The sequence below is a fragment of the Vanessa atalanta genome, chromosome 21 (assembly GCF_905147765.1).
Source record: "Vanessa atalanta chromosome 21, ilVanAtal1.2, whole genome shotgun sequence".
NCBI lineage: Eukaryota > Metazoa > Arthropoda > Insecta > Lepidoptera > Nymphalidae > Vanessa > Vanessa atalanta.
This window is the reverse complement of record NC_061891.1, coordinates 9,975,531-9,999,464: the sequence shown is the minus strand read 5'-3', so window position 1 is coordinate 9,999,464 and position 23,934 is coordinate 9,975,531.

The following is a 23,934-nucleotide window of genomic DNA, read 5'->3' as shown; positions in this document are numbered from 1 at the left end:
GTCAAAATATTGTCTCACATTTTTTTTTAATTTGATATTCTTATTGTAGCAAGTGTCGTACACGCCTGTAATGGTGTACCACACAGAATAAGTCTGATGTTCTTTTATTAACTACTATTTTGTTGTGTATATGCCGATGGTGTGTCTTTTAAATAAATAAACATATAATATATCTTTAAAATAATTTATAATTAGGTATATAATATAGGAAAAAACTAAACAAATTACTAAATAATACTCATACATAATTTTTGGAATAAATTTAAAAAGTGTTTTGCGAAAAGGGATTGGCGAGTTTTGCTTCTAAAAACAAAACGCGGATTGTGAAATAATATGTTAATGTAGGTTGCATACCATGCATTAATCTCGATATTTCGTTATATTTAGTAAATACCCCTGCGTTTAATCAGGCGAAAGATTACTACGACAAGTTTTCACGAATTGGTCGTGTAATATTTTCCATATGTACGAACGGGAATATCTACATGGAACTGATATCGGTATGCGATTGAGAAGGTCACTGTAGTTTACAATATTACAACTTACAACCCACAAATCAGGGCCTTGTGGAGCGCGCATCCGGCAATGAACTCCGGAGGAGACAATGGTCCGACGATCTCTGAGGGGGATCGACGGTAACCTGGTAGCCAACAGGATGAAATGTCAGCAGAAAGTCTAACAGGGAAGGTCTATAATCCTACACATTCGATATTTGCGGTGGCGAGGTGATCAGTTGTGATAGATCATATGCTAAAGCGAAGTCAATAACAGATCTACCCGCCTTTCAAGGCTGCCAAGCCGACGAGAGAAAATAATATCTCTGACGTGAAACGTTCACACCAGTCCACGGTACATAGAATGTACCAATTTATAGCCTAGGTAGGAGAGGACAGGATATCTGGGACTCTGTAAAAAAAAGCGAGGCCGGATTCACATGTCTCAAGGTGAAAGTGAACAGCGTTTAAGTTGGAGCCACTTATGTTGCAGAAGTCCTCAGCGAGGGTGGTAGGGGTTAGCGCTACGCGCACCTTCTCCCCCGCCTCAATAGGCGTCGCAGGGACTAGGAGGGTCTCAGTACCCTGAGAACCCCCTCTAGTTGTTGGAGGCCCGCACAGGCGGGCTGACCGTCAGGGCGTCACGGTAGCATGCGTAAGCGATCCCGTGGTGCCCGCCGAAAGACGGAGAGGGTACCGCTGGTTTTTTAGTGGGTACCTGGGCGCACTCGGCGTCCAGGGCTCCGGGGCGCACTTGCCATCACGTGGGGGAAGCGCGTAAAGCGTTTTTCCAGCGAGAAAAAAAAAGGGTGGTAGGGGTTGCCTTATGATGCCTGCTTCACTTGCCCCGAACAGTAAGGAGCACAAAATTGGCTTCCTTTATTCAGAATTCAGAATTCAGAGGGTAGTTTATGCATCCCTGTTCAGGTGGTGGTGGGAATGTGTACCCAGAGAGGGATTTTCCACCGAAATCGCTGATGGTAGCCTACTGGGGTAATGAAAAAAAAATCTGCATAACCATTATGTTTTAGGGGGAGGGGGGGAACAGGCCTCCGGACCTCTGACATTATCGTTGTTACCGGACAAAACGCAGAAGCTTAGCTGCCACTTTATGCCAATTTTTAGTGTGCGAGAGGTAGAAAGAGGTAACCAGAAGTTATGCAGCCTGGCACCACGACTAGTATGTTTATAAAAACATCATCAACTTACAACTATAAAAAAAACTCTAAAATAATAGTTTTTAATATGACGGCGCATGATGCGCCATCTTGTTTATTCATACTGATTGCAAAAGAGTGTCAATAGTAGTTGAACGGCGCTCTAGTGAAGCGTCGTGTCGATGGTAGTGCGGCAGCCATCTTGGATCGACAGTTACATTCAAGATTTCCCGCGCACCACGTATGCGACGAATCGCTAATTTCCAACATTATCTTTATTCTTTTGTAATAGATTCAGTGGTTTATGTGTGATTGTGTATATGATTTATTAACGAATCGATATTGATGACTATTGTGAATATATCTGTGTAATTGATTTGTTTAATTAAAAATTTAATGAATTAGTGGTTCGTTGATATTTAAAATCGTTTGAATATACGCCCACTTACCTAGAATAATCCGGATATTGGTAATAAAATGTCTATAATTATTTTATAATATAAACTTTCAGTAATGCACAATAATTATAAATAAAAGCAATGTGACAACAAAGAATGACGGTAATCTATCTCAATAAGCATTAGTAATATAGTACTATACGAAGCGTTGAGATTATACGTATCATAAAAGTGTATAACAAGCATCCCTCAAAATGTACACAATTTAGATCACTCCGCTTACTTGAAGATGACTTAGAAAAGTCGGATAAGTAAAATGAAATTCAAGAGAAAACTATAAATAGTTAGATATCCACTTTCAAAGGGCGTTATATTGCAATTCTTTAATAAGTTACTCTTTTATTGAAATTTATAAATCTCAATTTAATGAACGCATAAATTATTATTTCAGGTAATCCCCTTTAGCTACAGTAACGTCACTCTGGCAATTTGCGGAACCCTTATTTCATACATTTCGGTAGACATTTTTTAAGGATTACCCATAACATAAGATAGGTATGTACTTTTCTTTTTACAAACAATAATGAAACAGATTTTTAGTCATTAGACAATACAAAATTCTAAAATGATCAGTGTTTCTATACTATATTGTCCATGTATTATATACAAAAACCTTCCTCTCGAATCACTCTATCTATTAAAAAGCGACAAACAGCAACAGACAGCGGTAAGCGACTTTGTTTTATACTATGTAATGATTTAAAAATAAGTTAAATTAAATTATTTCAATAACAACGCCATCTCGAAGGGATCAAATAAAACCTCTGTAAATTAGTGGTTGAAAGGTACCCACGTTAGCGAAATTATACATGCAGTTTATCGCTTATCTCTAATAGATGGCGGTATCTGTTGAATGAACACTTCAAAGCCAATTATCAAAGTTAAAACATATCTGTGATTTTTCAATTTTAAATATTGCACAACTTATTACGGATTTAAAACTAGTAAAGTTGTAATTACCCTGTGTCACTTGCTTCTTACAATTAAGAATGTTCAACTTAAAATTCTTCTAACACAATATAAAACTAATAAATCTCATTATAAAAAATATTTTCATATGGAAATATTCCACGTGAATCCATCTCCAAACATTGTATATTAACAACGATAATGTGAAGTCCAAACCGGCATTTTCGGAAGAGGAAGTTATAAACCATCCGGTGGGTTTCGATAAGAGCTAATGTCAAGCTCAGCTGTTAATGCGCGGCCATTACGCGGCTATGCAAATTTTAATGTTAGCGTTACACGTTGCAAGTGTTTACAAGCTGTTCACACGTTTGAGACATATTGTTGTCATGCAAGCTTGCTTTCGCAGCTTGTGTAAAAGTTGGAGAATGACAGTTTTAGTTTATTTAAAATAATATTTATTACACTCGCATTACGAAATTTCAAATTTGGAATAATATGATCCTAGTTTCATGTCTGTGTAACACTAACTTGTAAACATAGAACTTATATGGATCTAAATCCATATCCGTGGTTATAACAATCTAAGAAGTCTTTAGAGCTAATTATTTACATTCGTTTTTTATATAAAGAATACATAAATATATAGTTTAATAATAATTCGGATTGTTTTTTTTTACAAGCATTATCATTTATTGGAAACCTATATTTACTTTTACTAGAGGCATCCGTCAGGTCAACTGTGTTACTAATTGTACTAATGTATCATTGAACTTATTTCGCAATGATCAATCGGCGTACATACATTTTTTTTTTTAATAATGATAAATGCGAAAGTAATCATGTCTATTTGATATGTACGTAAACGATACGTACCTGAATAATTTGTAAATGATGAAATTTGTCGTGGCGTGGAATATTAGATTACATTTTATTCGTGCATTGTACTTATTTATTTATTTATACAAAATATTTATTTATTTATTTATACTTTATTGTACACCACAAGATACAGATTAAAATATGTTACAAGAAAAATTTAGATATTATTGCAGAGTACAACGGGCGGCCTTATGGCTAAGTAGCCATTTCTTCCAGACAACCCAAATAAATATTTTGAATTAGTACCTATATATGGTGGCGCATTAGCGATGTAAGGAATGGTTAGTATTTCTTATAATTCCAATGTTGATGGGGGATGGTGATCACTCAACATCAGATGGCCCGTTTGCCAACTTCTCTATTTCAATAAATATAATAATAAAATATTATTTTATGTAGTTATTCTTACCATAAGATTTTCTTTATAAAGTTGCTTATATAAATTTGTGTAATATATTTATAGCCAATTACAAAAACAATACACACAATGTATAATTTAAAAAGTCGATTATTAATTTTATAGTGCGTTACTACAATACGAGAACATATAATTCGGTTACCCTTACAGCGTCGCCTAAAGTCAATCTTTAAAGCAGATAAAACTGTGAACCACAGCTATTTATACCTATATACTATAATCCAAAACGCTCTGCACCTTCTGGTATGTTTAATGTTTGTTCTCCACGTCTTTTAATATATATTAAATAGTTAAGCTGGACTAGTGGTTGAAAACGTTGCCCCCGGCAAGCTCTCCCAAATTTTGATGTTCGTAACTAGTGTTTATAATTTGTCCATGCCCGGCGGTGAGGAAAAACACCGTGGGAAAACCTTCATGTGCTTGATGAAAACCTGCCACAGAAAAGTTAACGGAATACGCTCCAAACTTCGTCCTTGAAAAACAGTGGACTAAGTCCAGCTATGGGACTGTTACAGGATATTACTTTTAATTTAACTATATTAATAAGACTTACACTAGTATTTAGCTAGAAGTATTTTTAATTTATTTAGCTAGAAGAATTTTTATTCATTTTAGAATGGCCAACAATAATTAAAAATATAAAAATACTGTTTATATTACGAGCCTTTCAAGCTGGAACGTAGATGCGGCCATGAAGTATGAACGGGGGTGTTTAGCCATCATACCTTTTTTAGTCTTTCATAGAGTACGCTTAAACGGGAAGTTTTCTTTTTATATAGATCGAAAGATTTATTGTAGGTGCTTGGGGTTATTTATGAGCACGATGCACGCCTCATTAGTGTGTATAAAAAACCGTGACGTATATGCAGCGTTTATAATAAAACGATAAGGGTGCAATTATTGTGAGAATATTTATGACAAGGGTTGATATGGGGTAGTGTTTAGGAAGCGTGAATCGTATTCGAAGATTAAGTTGCTAACCTGGTTTAATACCACGAAGTTTTTTATGACGGTGAAGGTAAAATACAGTTGACAAAATTCTGACAAATATGTTTCCATATTCGAGTAGCGTAATGAAATGAGCTGCAAACCTTGAGGTTCTTCTCAAGAAGAGAGCTGGCACATTACCAGCAGTAGAACTTTAACAATTGTAACTAAGATACAATGATTACAAATAAAGAAGATCCCTTGATATATTCATATGCTTAACTAAAAAAAGTAAGTTAGTTGAAAATGTTGCCTTTATAGGTATACTGGTATAAAAAACGCGTATGCTCTGTGTCTTCAATCAGAGGATGACTTGTCATTTTTGGGAGGCCGTTACGATACAACTTGACAAGTTTGCCTTGCCCTAGAGCTATTAATCACTCGCTAACTTGGAGGTACTGACAACTTGCCTACACACACTGCCCGTTTTAATTTCCCTCATATTTTTTATCACGATATCATAAATCATGAATCATCATTGTCTAATTTGATATCATTTAGTTTTTAGCATAATTACAAGATCAATTCTATCATAAATCAATAGATTACTATATATAACTATTTAATTTTGTTTCAAATTTAATTGTTGCATTAATCGTTTGTCAATAATATAATGTCGATCCCACACATTATTAATCAAACAGATTAAGATTTTCCCTCAGAAAATTCACTACAATATGGTGTTGTAAGATATTCCCAGCAAAGAGATACATACATCAAAATCTCATAAAACATGTTTATTTTTTGAAGCGAAAAAAACAATTTTCAAATTAATATAATATTTTTAATACAGTTTTTTTTTGTCATAAATAAAATTGACAATATTAATTTATAAACACGGTTATAGAAGTTTTAAGCTTTATCATCATTGTTATTTATATTGCCTGTCTCTGATTGATATAACTGAAAGCAATAGTAAATAACAATCTCTGTATCATTAGTTATAAAGTATTACTGAACTCATTTGTAACAGCCCTTTATACCTTTACGGTAAATAAAAAAATGTTAATAGTCCATTCATTGTAGTTACCTAGGCACAGCATGTCGACATGGGTAGGCCGTCATTAGTGAGAAATTCTTAATGAGGCCCGTAGTTTACCATAGACCACGTGTAGGGTACCCATGGGTTTAGAATTGATAGAAATAATAATGGTTTAGTCAAATTACAGCTAATAAATCTTTATTCAATAGGTTTTTTTTAACATATTACTAGCTTCCACATTACCACCATCAAAAGCGTGAGCTTTGTCATATTTATTATACACGTGACATTGGCAGAATACTTTGTGCTCAAGGACGTAGATACATTCAAAGAAAATTAAAAAATAATTGACTCAATGTTGGTATTTTAATATTTTCTTGTTAACGAAGTATATATATCTATATATATATATATTGATAAAGTTGTATTTAATTACATCAAGCTCTATCAATAGACAACTTAGGTACTTACAGCTTATCTTATGTCTGTCCAGTCCTATTTCATAATATATTAGTGTGTAGTCCTATTTTTGAGAAAAGGATAGACTATAAACTTGATATACCTATAAGATCACGCTACGACCCCAGGGGGTTAGATTTAACGGGACAGAAACAGCATGAAACAGTTAGTTTAGAGAGCAACGAAGAAAAATAGCGTATAGATATAAATATTGGTATTTACTTAGGAAATAAAATTTCGAATTCATTTATTTGGTCAATGGAAAAAATATATCTTTCTAACGCCGGACGAAATCAAAATGTAATTTATTTTTCGGTTCAAATATGATTCGAAACAACGATCGCTATTTCCGGAGAAATATGGATTGTTGGTCAATGAAGTTTTCTCTTGGAACCTCGCAGTGGTGTTGCTACAAAGGAGTGCTGTTTTAAATTGTTTGTACTATTTGAAATCTAAACACTGAGACCAGAGATATTTTCTTATTTCTTTTTTAGGAATAAGTCATCTAAGGGTAATAGTGAGTCCTTACTATTAAGTAATTCTGCCCTTAGATATTTATAATATAACTAGCTGTTCGTTTCGACTTCGCTTGGTACATGCACATGATTTGGCTTCTATTTGTCGTAGAGCCTTCCTTGATAAATGGGCTATATAGAATTGAAAGTTTTTTTTAAATCGGTTTAGTACTTCCTAAAACTACTGCGTTCAACCAAACAAACTAACACTCCAGTTTCTGTCGGTCTTCTAACTGTCTCACTTGATTGAGATGTTAGAATCTTATAACTGGCACAAGTGACTTATCTTAAAATATCCTATTCAACGCATTGGCAGTGCAAACTAAAAGATGTGGTATATACTTCTTGCAATGTTTTTTGAAACACGGTGAGTGTTGTGTTGTGAGTAAATACTCACTCTAGAAATTAGAACGGGTCACTTACAAACTCTATTTATAACAGAACGATACGGACTGTTTAATATTCTGTTTCATAGACGCTGCTACTTGTATACATTCATTAAGAACACATAGTCAATTTATACAATACTGTGGACGACGTCATCACTTATTAACACCAAATCTCAATTAACACACTGTATGATTGGTTTAGGAAATGTTATTATTATAAGTAATAGCGTATTGTGTGGTAGGGCTCTGTGTGAGCCCGTCTGGTTAGGTACCATCTATTTATCATATATTGTAATGCCGATCAGCAATACTTACTCATATTATGTTCCAGTTCGAAGAGTGATCGAGCCACTGCAGCTACACCCAAGAGCCTATTTCTTGTGCCTAAGATTGGCGGTGCATTGGTGAAGTAAGTAATGGTTTATATTTTTTACAGTGACAATTTTAATAGTAGTTGGTGACCACTTACCATCCGGTTGTCTATTTGACCATCTACCAATATCATAAAAAACAAATGCAGATGAATATATATATTCAATATTTTATATTTAATAACAATTTCACACACAACAGCCATTACACGAAATTGACGATTTTTTTTTGTAATACATTTTTTTCATTTCGATATATTCATTTTATCGCATCACATTAAGATATGCGGAGAGATATACACAAATGGATTTATGTAATGCATTACAGGGCTGGAACATACATTATGCGATATTTAGCTATCACATTACTGCTATCGCGCGAACTCGCGCTTTATGCCTTCCTCTTCCTGGAAAACGGTCCCATGAACGTAGCAACAATTGTATAGATATGTGTAAAATGTATGCGTGTGTGTAATTTTGTTTCAACGGCCTTGGTGATAGTAATTATCAAAAAAAAAACTTGCAGGTGACATAAATTTGTCGTGTGCGTACAAGTATACTCCATTTCAACCATAAGAGGAAAAAAGCCAAATAAACAACATTTGACAGCAAATTGATGCGAAAATAATCACTATGGATTTGCGAAAAAATGGCGTTTTGAACGTCGACGAAACTTATCGCAAGTTTGGAAGTAAAATTAAATTTCAAATAAATAGTTACATGTAATAGTCTTGTATTATAAATTAATATTAATCATGAACTCTTAGTAGTGCACAATATAGCTGAGTTATTAGCAAAACGCATGAAATACGTAAATCTGAGGTTTGTTTATCGTTTTTTCTAACTTAATTGAAATAGGCTATAGGTGCATTCTCTATTCCTTCGCTCATATAATCAGATGGTTCAGTTATCTGATAAGCGCAAAATAGGCTTAGCTTGTTTTTGACAGTATTATCTTCTACTGCTACTGCTACTTCTGCTGCTGCTGCTGCTGCTGCTCCTGCTCCTGCTACTACTACTACTACTACTACTAATACTACTAGTATTATTACTACGACTACTACTACACTACTACTGATACTACTACTACTACAACTACTAATCAGGTGCTCTATAACTTACTAAAATAGTATTAATCGTACGTATTTATTTTGATCATTTGACGTGATATTTCATGTATGTACTTGTATCTCCTGTAATAACAGATAAGGAGATGTTTATATCAGAAATCATTACCAAAACAATATATATACATAAAACTTATAAGAAAAGCGCTTTTCAAAGAAGGTTTTAATGTATAACTATCTGTTACCCGCCCGGTTCGTTGAGCATTAAATAAAAAAGGTCTATCTTCATCTACGGACTATGCCGCGTCGATTGGACAGTTTCATGTCGTACCGTTCAGTAGTTTCACGCGATTGACGATACAAAGAAAAAAAACTTATCTTACTAATTTGATAACCTTACTAATAATATAAATGTAAATTTGGATGAATGCATGTTTTTTACTCAATCAAGCCAAAACGGCGTTCGTCACACAGATAGATTACAGTCTCGCCTAGCACATAGATTTTCATCTCGGAAATGTACATAATATCTGCACAAACGCCGTTAACTCGGGTGAAGCAGCTCACGGATACTTGTATATATTTATACAGATATTATAATGAAATAAGTAGCTGTGCTTCGCAGCTTCTGTAACCCGCTTTTAATTTTGACTATTGACGAGACAAGCGTGTTTCCATCTTCTTGTTATATGACGTACGTGTAAATGTCCTCGTATATTGATGTTATTTGTATTTATATAATCGTCCTTCTATCCCGTACACACCCGCTGTCGTTTACACAAATTTATTTGATGTTTACACATTTATGTGTACTAGCTGTAATGTTACCCTTTCACCCCCCTGGGCATAAAATAAAATAGAAGGAACAATGGGCGATTTCGCGTCGATTATAAAAAGTGTTTTCATGGGATATATAGTTACATACATTACATTACATTAGCAGCCTGTAAATTTCCCACTGCTGGGCTAAGGACTCCTCTCCTATTCCACCACACTGCTCCAATGCGGGTTGGTGGAATACACATGTGGCAGAATTTTGTTGAAATTAGCCACATGCAGGTTTTCTCGCGATGTTTTCCTTCACCACCGAGTACAAGATGAATTATAATTCATCTTGTGGTGTACTATCATGTTTATAAACACAAATTAAGCACATGAAAATTCAGTAGGGCCTGTCTGGGTTTGGACCCGAAATCATCGATTAAGATGCACGCGTTCTAACCACTGGGCCATCTCGGATATATATCGTTCCATACAACAATACTGTTGCTCTTATATAAGTTCTAGTTACAGCTAATAATTCATAGATATACAGCCTGGATACCCTTTGATGTCTACCAATATCCATAAAACAAGCGCGCCTAGGAAATGAGGGTCTTAGGAGTTGTTTTGTGTTCCGCATTATAATATAGGGAACTGTTTTGTGAAAATGAGGTCAGAATTAGTTGTGTAAGCGTAATGTAATGTCTGTTTATTTTGATGATTATGTTTGGTGATTATTCCAATACGTTGCTCCAATACGGGTTGGAGGGTGCACATTTTTCAACTTACTTTGAATGAGATCACGATGTAGGTAGATTGCAACCACTAATCAGATATTCTATCGTCAAAAAATATTATCGTTGTATTCCGGTCTAAAGAGTAAGTATATAGTATAGGAATAGCCTGTAAATTTCCCATTGCTGGGCGAAGGCCTCCCCTTTCTTAGACGAGAAGATTCAGAACCATATTCCGTCACGCTGCTCCAATGCAGGTTGGTGGATTCAGATGTGCAATTAGACACATGCAGGTTTCCTCACGATGTTTTACTTCAGCTCCGAGCTCGAGATGAATTACAAACACAAATTAAGCACATGAAAATTTAGTGGTGCTTGCCGGAGTTTGAATCTTCAATCATCCGGTTAGGATGTACGCGTTCTAACCACTGGGCCATCCCGGCTCTCCAGTGGGCCATCTCGGCTCTTATTATATCTATTGTATATATTTACACTGGCTTACTCTAGGAGAGTGACTAAGCCAGTGTAAATATAGGCGCATTGGCGATGTAAGGAATGTTTAATATCTCTAAAAGCGCCAATGTCTATGAGCAGTCACTCGCCTCACTCACTCGCACTGTCACTATATAAAAAAAATAAGCCCTATTATGGGATGAGCTATAAATACAATTTAGGCAAATAAAAATTCATAGATTAGATTGTCCTCTACAGTTAATGGAATTAGGTAGCTCATTGTAATGGCAACATTTGTAATGTGGAACACATAGAGATAATTTTGATGATATTTATGCTTGCAGATCCTTCGTTGTCCGTTGTAAATAGAGAGCTATTAACAGTTATAAGTAGAAAGGCCAACAAAGAGAGTTTGTCAATATGTTTAGTTGGAAAGATATCTTGTCAAACTCTCTTGTCTTGTCATAACCCAGTCGTTATTCGTGTGATTGTTTCAAATTGCGTAAATATCTAAATTATTTTTTGTTTTAGGATTATGTAACATCTGTTATTAGAATAAATATTAAATTGATTTTATTTAATTAACACTTACGTAATTTAAATAATGGTATCTTCAAAGCAAGAATGAATAGGTTCTTCTCCGTTTTAACATCAAGTATGATTGTAGTCAAGCGAAAGCCTATTAAATTATTCTAGTAAAACATAAAAAAGAGGTACTACTCAGTTTCGTTACTATTTCTCTTCAGTTAAAGCTTAATTCAGAAATAAATAAGTAAATTTAAAATAAATGTTATAAAACGATGTAAACTTCTTGTAATAGCCTTAAGTCATTAAAATACATACATGTGAACCAAAAAGGCTTTTGGTTTGGTTCAAAGGCATGAAATGTATGTAATTCAAATTGGAGGCGAGTAAAACCGCGGGGCACATCTAGTTTCCAAATAAGTATCAATTCCATACTTGTTACTCTCTTTTGATATTTGAATTCAATCTCAAATTTATTCGGCTTCCATTCGTGTTATTTGTGAACAATATATTTTCTCAATATCACGCGGGAAGGGGGAAGAAGCGACGGTGATTGGTCGGTTAAATCGTATTCATCTCATTTACCTTACTTAATATAAATCTCATTTCATATTTGTTAAATTCTGTTTGATTCATCCAGTGGTTGAAAAAATTCAATTCTTACATCACTACGTATCGCTGATATGATTGTGTACAGGGGACATAAAATCTCAGTTCTCAAGGTTGATGGCGTATTAGCGAAGTAAGTTGGTTAATAATTCGATAGTATTCAAGATTTACTAACAGCCCTATTTGCCAGTCTGATTAACATTGTTTAATAAAACATAGGACTATCTTCGGTATTATCCGTCTCTCGTTTCCTAAATTACAATTAGAGAGAGCGACAACAACTATGTCATCCTTGTTACACTTCTATGTGTGACATTCCAGTCCTTTCTTTATGATCTAACGTGCATAGACTGAAAACGCTAGATGATAGCGGTGATCAATCCACTCGACAGTGGCGTTTATTTTCTCGTTTTTTCGTACGCTCCACATCCTTCTCTCATGCGAATTATCTACCGCCATCACTCGTCTTTGGCCAAATGGACACAAGGGCGTATATAGCTTTACAATTGGTCATAGTTCTGGACTGTACAGCAGCGACATCAGTTCTTCAATTTAAAGTAATGATGATAATCATTGTTTACATATAAAATATAACTGCTATATAAACAACTAAGATTATTCTCATTTATTCGTCGAGAACACGTTTTGATGCTTTTCAAAAAAGTTTTTTATTGAGTGATTGATGGGACGCGTCAAAAAGGCTTGTTAACAATGTTATTTTAACGTAACACGTTTGTATTTGATATAAATATAATTTTAAATATACAAGTGTGTTTTCGTTTAAATATCCAAACTAGAAAGATAAAGAATAACTTTACCCATTATAAAGCTATCAAAGATAATGTAATTATTACGGATTATTGCGACACTTTACAGGACCCGCCTCCCTATGTACATTTGTCCTAAACCACCAAAAAAAAAAAAATACAAATAACGTAAGTGAATAGCCGAGATGACGCAGTGGATAGAAATCATAAATCTTGACCAGAGATCGCGCCCAAACCTACGCAATCATTGAATTTTTTTGTGCTTAATTTGTGTTGATACATTGATGAGTACTCGGTAGGATCTGCATGGGTCAGATGAAAATCTACTACGCGTGTATCCAGCCCACATTAAAATGTGGTGAACGTACCAAGATAAGGTTAAGGTTTATTAACCTAGCAGTTAAAGGCTGTTACTTTTTATATAAGAAAAGTACGCATTCATTAACAATTATTATTTGTGTCAAAGAACTATTAAAACCTGCAGTGCCACGCTGCGGTGTGTTAAGTAATTATTAGTTTATTATGATTTATTTCACAACGTATACGCCATGCGACAAATATTGCTTTTATTGATTAAAAACTTGCGTCATCTGCGAGTATGTTATTTACATTTAGTGTATATTGTTAAAGGAACCGAGATGGCAGAGTGGTTAGAACGCTTGCATCTTAACCGATTATTGACGACCTCCGTGGTCGAGTAGTGTGTACACCGGTTTTCATGAGTACGGCACCCCGAGGTCCCGGGTTTGCTTCCCGGCCGAGTCAATATTGAAAAAGTTCATTAGTTTTTTATGTTGTCTTGGGTCTGGGTGTTCGTGGTACCATCGTTACTTCTGATTTTCAATAACACAACTGCTTTAGCTACTTACTTTGGGATCAGAGTGTTGTATGTGATGTTGTCCAATATTTATTTATTTATAGTTTCATAGTTTCATTTATTTATTTATTGTATGTTTTAATAATAATATTAAAGGGATTAGTAAACTATTTATAAACAAGTAATGTAAAAAAGGGTACATAATATAATAACATCGATATAATCATAATACAAAAATATTATTACGCTATTAGATTAAAGTAAGACGAGCCCACGGATCCTAATCTATAAAACAGAAAGGGTTGCCAGTAAATAAAATAATAAACAAAATGGCGACCATTTTTGTAAAAGTCGCCATTATCGTTTAGGCCTGAATCCGTTTATTCAAACGCTATTCAATCAAGTCCGGTCGCTGAATGGATTGAGATCCAAATTTTTCTACTTGTAGATTTCGCAAAGATTATTGTCTATTTTGATGTTTTGTTATCTTTATATATAAAAAGGCAAAGGAAGAAATTGGCATGTGAATCCTAACTGTTATTGAAGTGACAGATTATTATTTCGTCATCATACGTCACGTCACCAATCAGAGTAGAGTTTCAACCTCGAGCGGGGTCGCCATCTTAAAGATTTTGGCGGGAATTACGTAGCGGTTATGTATTTTGTGGCGGGAATTTCGTAACGCGAATGGCGGAATTCTGGATCGAGGTGGATAATTGGAACGGTTAATAATAAATAATAATGTTGTTTAGAGGAGTTAGATTGGTGTTGCGAACCCGCTACTCGATTGTAACTGTCTGATTAATGTTTAATACTAATAACCGTGAAGTTAAAACTTTCATTAAGCCGTACGAAATAGTTAACTCTTTGTGTGATCATTCAATCCTGATGACACACAAGACCTGTTACCACTAATGATGATGACAAGGGCTATAGTGAACTTTAACCCTGACATATAAATACATAATAAAATCTACATATAATTTATTTACGTGTTTGTTTTAAGTTAGTTGCAAGTGTGTTTCGTTAAAGAATAAGAAGAAATTCTTATTAATACGTTTACTTGTGAGGTAGAGATTTATTCACGCCTGCCTCTGTAGGTGCCACTTGCATCAGGTATTCCATTGCCAAACAGCAGTACTTGTTGATGTTGTGTACCGGTTTGAAGGGCAACTAAGGTAGAGTAATAGCAGGCACAAAGGACATAACATCTTCCAAGGTTAAAGGCGTATATAATAATCATATGTTGTTATAGAGAATGGTTTATAATTATCTTAGCCCCAATGTCTAACCCGAAGTTTAATCTGCCTCAGGAACCCCCAGTACTCTACTCTTTTCTGCGTATATAGCTACTTTTCCTGATTATTCATTACAATCTCATTCAAACTAACTGAATCATTCATACTCAATCCTAACTATTAGCTTCAATCCATCTTCGATCCAAGGTAGACAGAATGATGTCTTTCTAATTCCATTTTTTTTGGTAAATCATTATATATATTTATTTTAAAAACCGTGTTTCAGAGTCTCATAAGAAGCCGCACATCGATCTCCTTCGTGACGCTTCCAGCGTATCCATAGCATTTGCGATATAATCTTGGCTTTCTTGACTCAGCAAAGAATTAAATTGAATTGAAATGTCTTTGATCCTAGCTATATAAATTGATTCTTGAGGAAGATATTTACGACTTTGTCTATCTTACTTTCGCGTCGCAACGGTTCAATTGACGATATTTAGCGCTCGATCCATTGAAATTGTGGATACAGAACGAATTATTATATCATTTGTTTATGTATTCGTTTTAATTTTTCGGACTATAACAGATTAAATGCTACAGAAGGATTCAATGTTAAATTGGCATTTTTGGCAGTTAACCTTTATGTTGAGCTGATACCCGCGATAACAGGAAGTATGTTTTTCTTTTGTATATATATAAAGAATTATTTTTTCTCTCTTCAATAATAGTGTGATAGTATACATAGGAACTTTAATTATAAATCATAAGACTTTACATAAGAGTTATTAACATAAAGTCCTTAAATATATACAAATATGAATTATAAATAGTTACTGTATAAATCGCGTGCAATGGTGGCAACATACTTCTTTGACAAATTCTAAACGTAAGGGTTTCAAAAAAATTACCGTTTATTATAAAAATATTAAGAAGCTGGTGCGTATCGTCTTAGCATAAGTTGTACATTCATACTGGATTTATTTTTGGAACATTACCTAATTACAAAAGCTGTGCAAAGTTGTGGTAGGTTCATTAATATAAGACTACAATTCCTTAGAATATAAAATAATAATAATAATCATGATAAGATCCAAACAAATAAAAACGCGTCTAGGACTTGCATTATAATGACATACGACCGTCGACGTCCAGAGACGCGTTCCGAGTAAGTTAAACTAAATTCGGCAAGTCGTGTATATCACGCGGGAACGGGCAAGCTATAAGGTCACCTGTCGCGCTCTATCGTATTTCGTACCGACATACGAAATTGAAGCTTCGTCATTGGTTGAAAAATTTAATATTTAATTTGTAATCTAATTTCTAAAATATTTTCAACTTTAATGTATAACTTTTAATTGGTTGAATCAAATTCTATTAGTTTTTATTGGTAGAAATGTAAGTTTATTTTTTGGACTAATAAGTTGTAAATATAAAGTCTATATCTATAATTATTGGTTCTATTTTAAGTTTTTGTATGTATACTGACACATTTTTAAATAAAATGCATTCCGATCCGACAAGCAATTAAGTGTTATTTTACTATCAAGAAGTACCTACAAGAAGTAACCTCAAGTAAGCTAGGGACCAGTATTCCTACAGGTGTATGAAATTCCTTAAAATGTCTTTAACAATGGCATTTTCCTGATCATTAGATTATCTCGCTTTTAAATCAAAGATTTAAACGACTAACTTGTCTCAATATTATTTATATTTTAAAACTTTGAGCTTTTGAAAGTGTAACTCGGTAACAACCATTAACACAATCCCTCCCTGATAGTATAGGCTTAGTTCATGCACGTACAGCAATATTCAACGATCCAACGTAATTTAATACATGCTAATTTAAACTTCCAATTTAAATGTGTATTAGTGGACAGACATGTGATTCATTAGATAAGCTATTTATAGGATAGTAATGGGCTTACGACGCTCTGATCAATAGCAGTAACAATATCCGAAAATGTTCCAATGCCTCTCCTGATGCCAGAATTACGATCCAGACTCCGGCCTGCTACTGAAAAAATTTCAATAAAAAAATGTTAATGGACCGTTTTATTTATTTGGATCAAAACGTCATTGCCCTAAGGTCATAAATTGACCACAAATTACTTTTAAATTAAATACTTTATTGCTGTCGACTCTTACAGTGCACTTTTAATGTACGTCGACCCCTCATTAAAAATTATCACGCGATCCACTTACTTTGTAATGTGACGCTTTTTATCATGAAAAGATGGATTTATTTAGATTTTGTGGTTTTATTTTGAATTCTGACGCTTCAAAATGTACTTTCCCAGAAACCACTACAACTAAAACATCTTCAGTTTTTACAACAAGCGATAAGATAGTATTTTTAATGATAGATGTTTTTTTTCTTATACATTCACTGTATTTATTCATTTGTGAGTTTTATGAGTTCAAAGTAAAAGTAATTTTTATAGCAATAAAAAAATTATATTTAAAATAAATATTTGATTTTATTTTTATCGAAGTGCTCGTCGGGCACTCCTAAACGCGGACTACGTTTCCCTGAAAAAATTGTTGCTATGACGAACAAATATGACGTCATCAGGCGTGTCCGTTGTGACATCACCAGTAGAACCGCTGGTAGTAGATGTCACCGAAATGTACTTAACTTAGTTTGCCAAAGTAATTGGTTATAGTAACCAATACAGATTACAAAGCGGTCGCGTTAGGAAGTAACTATGTTATATATTAATTTAATATTGTATACAATATGAAATATACATGTAAACTCACGATCTAAAAAATAGCTTTCGAAGTTTTGATTGATACTTATTACCACTATGCAAATAAAACACAAAATTTCGAAAAGCCTAATATTATATTTTTACTGTCAAGACCCTATGTATATTGGGGCGAGCCAAACGTTAGCGCGATTTAGAAATCAGCGCCTTCATACAAACATAATAGAGCGGTAAAGTGGTATTTAGTTTACAATATGATTTTGTAGATTAAATTAATAAAAAAGGGTTGAAAGTTTGTATGGATGTCCGTCATTTTTTTAGTTAGAAACATGAAATTTTATATTTAATCGTTTCTGGATACCTTTAAAGGGGGGTAAATAGGGGTTGATATTTCGTATACATAGTTTGATAGTCTGGATAATATGACTATATTTGAAGTTAATACCATAAACATTTTTTTTGGGCTACTGATTAAAAATTAAAATATACGCTTATTGTATAAAAATTAATTAAAAATTGAAATATAAGCTTTTCTGAACATTCTACCATAAGGGGCGAAATATATACAAGAGATCTTAAATTTACGTAATATTCTGTAAATATATTCAACTTATACGCGAGCAAAGCCGCGGGCTAAAGCTAGTATAAAATGTAATCATTTAAAACATATTATCTTATTTTGGAATAAAATATTATTCATAATTTGAAATTTTACATTTTTTTTTATCATCAACTACCCTGCCCTTCAGATTATTTTACTTCTTATTTTTCCTACTCTTGTCCCAATCTATTTGAGGTTGGCTCAGCATCTCGTTTCCTTCCATTCTCCTCTCGTTATCGTCATTTGCTTGTTCACATCCATCTCTCTCACATCCCTCCTCCAAGACTCCATCCATGTACTTAAAGGTCGTCTTCTTCTCATCCATTCTTCAACGCTCATGCTCATCTCATTCTCGTCACTCCACACTTCCATCTCAATACCCTCAACTCTGTTACATGCGATTTCATTGCATATTACCTTTTCACGGCTCAGCATTCCGATCCATACATGACGAAAGGTCCAACTATGGAGTTCATCCGTGGGTTCTTGCTTTGAGTTGACGCCATTTTATCCAGATAGAATTGCTGATCTTACAGAGCTTATTATTACATATAAATATTAAGTAGGCTTCAATACCATCGTTCAAGGTTTAAAAGAACCATTTATTTCCAAATCCTATCAAAGACCTAGAATATTAAAATGAGTATTAAAAACTGAAAACCCTAACTAATAATATAAATGTGAAAGTTTTTTTGTATATTACTTTGTTAAACTTACACTTTATAACGCTTCCCCTTCTCCCGTCACAAGCGGAAACTAGTGATAAATAATTGGTATGTTGTATGAAATGTTCCAAAAGACTTGTGGATATGTTTAATGGATAATAGACTTGTATAACGCATGTAGGTATATGATATTGTATTTTAGCTTAAGCTTTTGGACTAAAAAATCTGATCATATCTATATAAAATCCACAACTGCCGTCTGTTTGCATGTTGGCGTTAGTCTCGGTACTTATAGTGTGGATTTTAATCCCATTTTCACCAATAGCACATAGACGGTTTCGATATGTTTATGAATGTTTTCCCATTCTGTTTATGGATTAAATCGGAAACAAATCGTAACTCTTCTGAGCTACGTGTGATTGGTGGTCTAGTTAACGCTTAAATTTTTATATTGAAACACAAGTATCACTTAATCTACTTATCGTTAATAAGCCAATCTTCTGAATTAAGTCTCGTAAGGAATTCTACTGATCTTTAAGCAAAACCGAAGTTTATTGAATTTAGTTCGCGACATTAATTCCACGTTCCACGTGACAGCCTATGGTAACTTCTTCTATTCTTGGTATCTTTAAGATTAATAGACTTTGAAACCGTTTGATAGATCATCACGAAAGATAAACCCATTTAATTGTATTTTCCGTGTTTTTATAGTACAGTTTGTTGTCACACGCCACTAGATGACGTACATCAATTTCTATGTAACGTCTACTTGTAGGAGCTGTTTGGTTTCTACAGCGTCACCAGGCGGGCGGGCAAGTCGTATAAACACTGCTGGATGTTGGGAGCCTACTGAAGAGCTCAAAATAGAGCTCCTGTGAGGCCGGACCTAGGACGCCGTCGATATTTGGAGAGACTCCTTTCTCTATATAGTGTGCTATAAACCCCGTCAAACGCCTAAGCGCGAACCACCTGGTAATGAACAAGGAACCTCGATTCCGCGCTTAGAATGTCCTTAGGAAATCTATGAAATGCATCGGGTTAGAAATGTCACAGACATACTAAATTTGTTTTTTAATACACGTACATGTAAATATTAGGTACACTATTTCAATCAACCAGTGCATTTAATATACACGCTATATTTCATTGTAATAATAAAATCCACTAATTAACACTTTTATTAGTTTGCAAAATTAAGCTGAACACTGTAAATGAGGCAAAACATACACTAATATTTGTATAATATATATTAATTTGTTTATGTTAAGCGGTTGTTACAATAATTGAGCATATCTTCGTTGGTCTAATGGATAGGTTAAAAGTCTATAGAGCACGAAGTCCTAGGATCGAGCTCTGGGTTGAGCTAATAAAAGGTTACTTGCTGGTAGAGTTTCGTACAAATCCGTCTGGGTAGGTATCACATATTCTCCTGTTAAATAATAATATTTTGTATTGTAGTTTTGGATGGCGGTAGACCCACTTACCATAAGAAGCACACTTGCCAGTGTGCCAGTGTGTGTGACAACCACCACAGCACAGTTCATTTTATCTACCAAATGCCTATTAACAACTCCATAAGTGTGAATTATCGAATATAAAGGCAAGTTTTATTAACATAAAATGCTCAAAATTAATATATAGAGAGTTCTTGTAATCTTGGAACACGAGACGGGAAGTTCTTAATCAAATAAACGATCAAAACTCGGTCGTATTATTATATCACTAGCTGCTCCGCCCCACTTCGTACGGGTATAATTAATACAACGGACCCTCCCATTTTCTTTAAAGTTTAACATTCCAAAAATCCTTTCTAATTAGATGCGTAGTTTTGACTGTGCGTTGATCGGTCAGAAAAAAACTATTTTTTATATGACAGAAGGGGTGGTTGATCTGAGTGGATGTACTCACCATCAGACATTATGTGAGGGCGAAATGTGGGTACGGGTAAAAATAAACAATACCGTAATCACTCAGACGATTTACTTATTCCTTTCCTTTAGACGTGTTGTCTGTACGGTGGCTGGCACAGAAGTGTGGTGTTGCCGATCTAGACTCCGTCGAAGCGTTGTCAAACACTGACAACGCTTGCGGCTCGTCAAATCAATTCTCGTATTCATGACACCTCCGACATATATTAGTTTGTTTACGTTGATAGGGGTTACACCTGTCAACATGTATTTAAAATTTAATGGCGATCGGTTGAGTAGTTAGGGTATGAAAGCGTGATGATAAATAAATAATCAAAACACACTTTCACATTTAAAATCTAAACAAATATTATAAATGCGAAAGTCAATCAATCTTATTTTTTACGACTTTTTTCCTTCAAGAAAAGAGCTTACATATTTTTCAAATGCCTACAACTCATCTGCAAGCCTCCCGATGTTGTAAATGTCTATGGGTGGTGGTAGTCGCTTTCCATCAGGAGAGCCCGGTGTTCGATTGCTACCTATATTAAAAAAAACCCTCTCATGTTTAAAACGCTGAACCGATATCGATGAAATTTGGTGTGAAAATAGCTTATGGACCAAGGAAAAACATAGGCTACATTTTTTAATTCACCCCTCGATATAATGACGTTGTGTGTTATCGATAGTTTCAAACTTTTTCGCGGGTAAAGCCGCAAATTAATCTAGTATTAGAATAAAAGATAAATTTTAAATTGAAATAATTACATTCTCTTTCTATTTCAACACGTGGTAGATCTCATAGCGGGTTGAATCGCTAGACGAAGTTTTCTCGCTACCCCACTGACCTCTAGTCAAATGTGAAAAGTTTAATTGTTTAAGTGTTTTACAAGAGTATATCCGAGGATTATTGTTTTTAAAACTCGGATTAAGCGCATTCCGTTTTTAAATCCAGCCCATTTTGTACCCTGTATAAATCGCTTTTGTTTTAAACTACAATTTTTTTTTCTTCTTTGCGAAATATTTGTTTAATGCAAATCATTACTATACATCCGTTGATTAGTGTTTTTACTTTTGTGTTTTGATGTTTTGTTACTGTGTGTGTGTATGACGTTTAGGCCGAGGTGGCCTTGTGGCTAGGGCACGTGACTGCTAATTGAGTATTACAGGTTGAAAGCTTATGTAATCTGCATGCAGATTTCTCTTACGATGTTTTCATTCACTGGAGGGCACGAGATGAATAATTATAATAAATAAATTAACCGTAAAAAACCTAAGTGCTTGCATGGCTGGCTGTTTCAAATAACTAAAATATAATTATTATTGTACATGCAAAACGGAAAAAAAAACATATCCCGCTGAGTTTCTTTCGCCGGTTCTTCTCAGGTCAGAGGTGTTAAATTCCGAACCGGTGGTAGATTTTTGACTATCAATAAGCAAGTGTAAACACTTCTATATTGAATAAAGATTTTTGATTTTGACTTTGGGTTTGAATCTTAAGTTCAAATTCAGGTCATTCAACCTACATTAATACTTTTTTTTTTCTATGTCTAAAGTGATGATGATGATGATGATGAATGTCCTATGTCCCCTAGATGGGGCAGAGGGCGTCCACAGATGTCCTCCATCGCGATCGGTCTTGGGCTTCAGCCTTCACCTCGCTCCACGTCATTCCGATGCTCGCCGCCTCTGCAGAACGGAGCGTCGCCAGGTTTGACGGGGACGGTCACGCTAAATGTACGCTATGTCTAAAGTAAAACACACTAAATAAAATATCGTCTATCAATAAAATGTTTTGAGACTTGTTAAGAGTTGTTAGTAAATTTGAAATGAAATTAAAAAGTTCAAACGAAGAAGTTAGGTACGTAAAAGTTTACAGTAATCTCTTTTTCTTTATGAATTTCGAGTAATTTATTGAGTTTTAAAGGTTAATAAATAAATAATGCGATGATAATGTTTATCATGGAGGTTAGTATTTATTAAACATTGTTTTTAATATTCATTTTATAGAAGTCCCTTTTTCTGCGGATACTCAAAAATTAGCTGAAACCCAATGGTTAAAAGAAGTAAATTTTAATCGAAGATTAAAGTTTCAAGCCCAGGCAAACTCTAATAAGTTTCTATGTTCTTCAAGCTGTGCATTTCGTGATCGGTGACAAATTCTTAGTGTGATAGAACAAATTCTAAAAAAAAAAGCTTCACCTCACGAAGGCGCTTTTCTCGGGAATGATAGTGTCCTCGCATTACTCCGTGAAGGTTTTTAATACATAAAATGAAACTTTATTATCATTTCCACCAACCCGCATTGAAGCAGTGTGCTGGAAAATGCTCCAAACCTCCTTCTCCAATTCTCCTCGAAGGTAGAGGAGGCATTAGCCCAGCAGTGGGACATTTACAGGCTGTTAATGTTATGTATGTGTTATTATCATATTAGTTTACAGATTTAACATATAGGAATTCCCAAACTTGGTTAGTAACCTTTACCAACGTAATCTTCTAAAAAGTAGAGATAGGCCGAAGCAGCAGTGCTTTTGGGAGTAGTAGATCATTCATAGGCCTGAGGCAGTCAAGTATCAAAACAGCTCCGAAACATAAGCCATGCTATGAGTGCTGTACGAATGTAGCTTATATGTAACTCTATATAGGTTATTGTATCAGCGATAAAGAAAAAAAAAACAGTTTTGTGGATGTTCAAAATGTTAACAAAAAAGTCAGTTACTATTATACCATTTATAAATATATTTTTTTCGTTTGGATAAAATATCTCTATAAAATCTATTTCAATTGTATTAAAGAGTACAAGATATTTGTATAAATGCCGAATTTACTGAAATGATATTCCGCTCGGTAAGAAAAGTCCGAGTAACCTCGAATTAGAAGATCCCCTAGAAGATGGTCTGATGATGAAAAAGGTTCTGAACGGTTTTGTCGTTGAATATTTATATATATAGATCCCCTTATATATTATTGTCATCTAAACTCAAATGCGGTCAATTAAGGTCTTTTGCCGCTCGTAATCCACCATTTAATTTGACTGTAAAATTTATCCTTGAGAATGGGTTT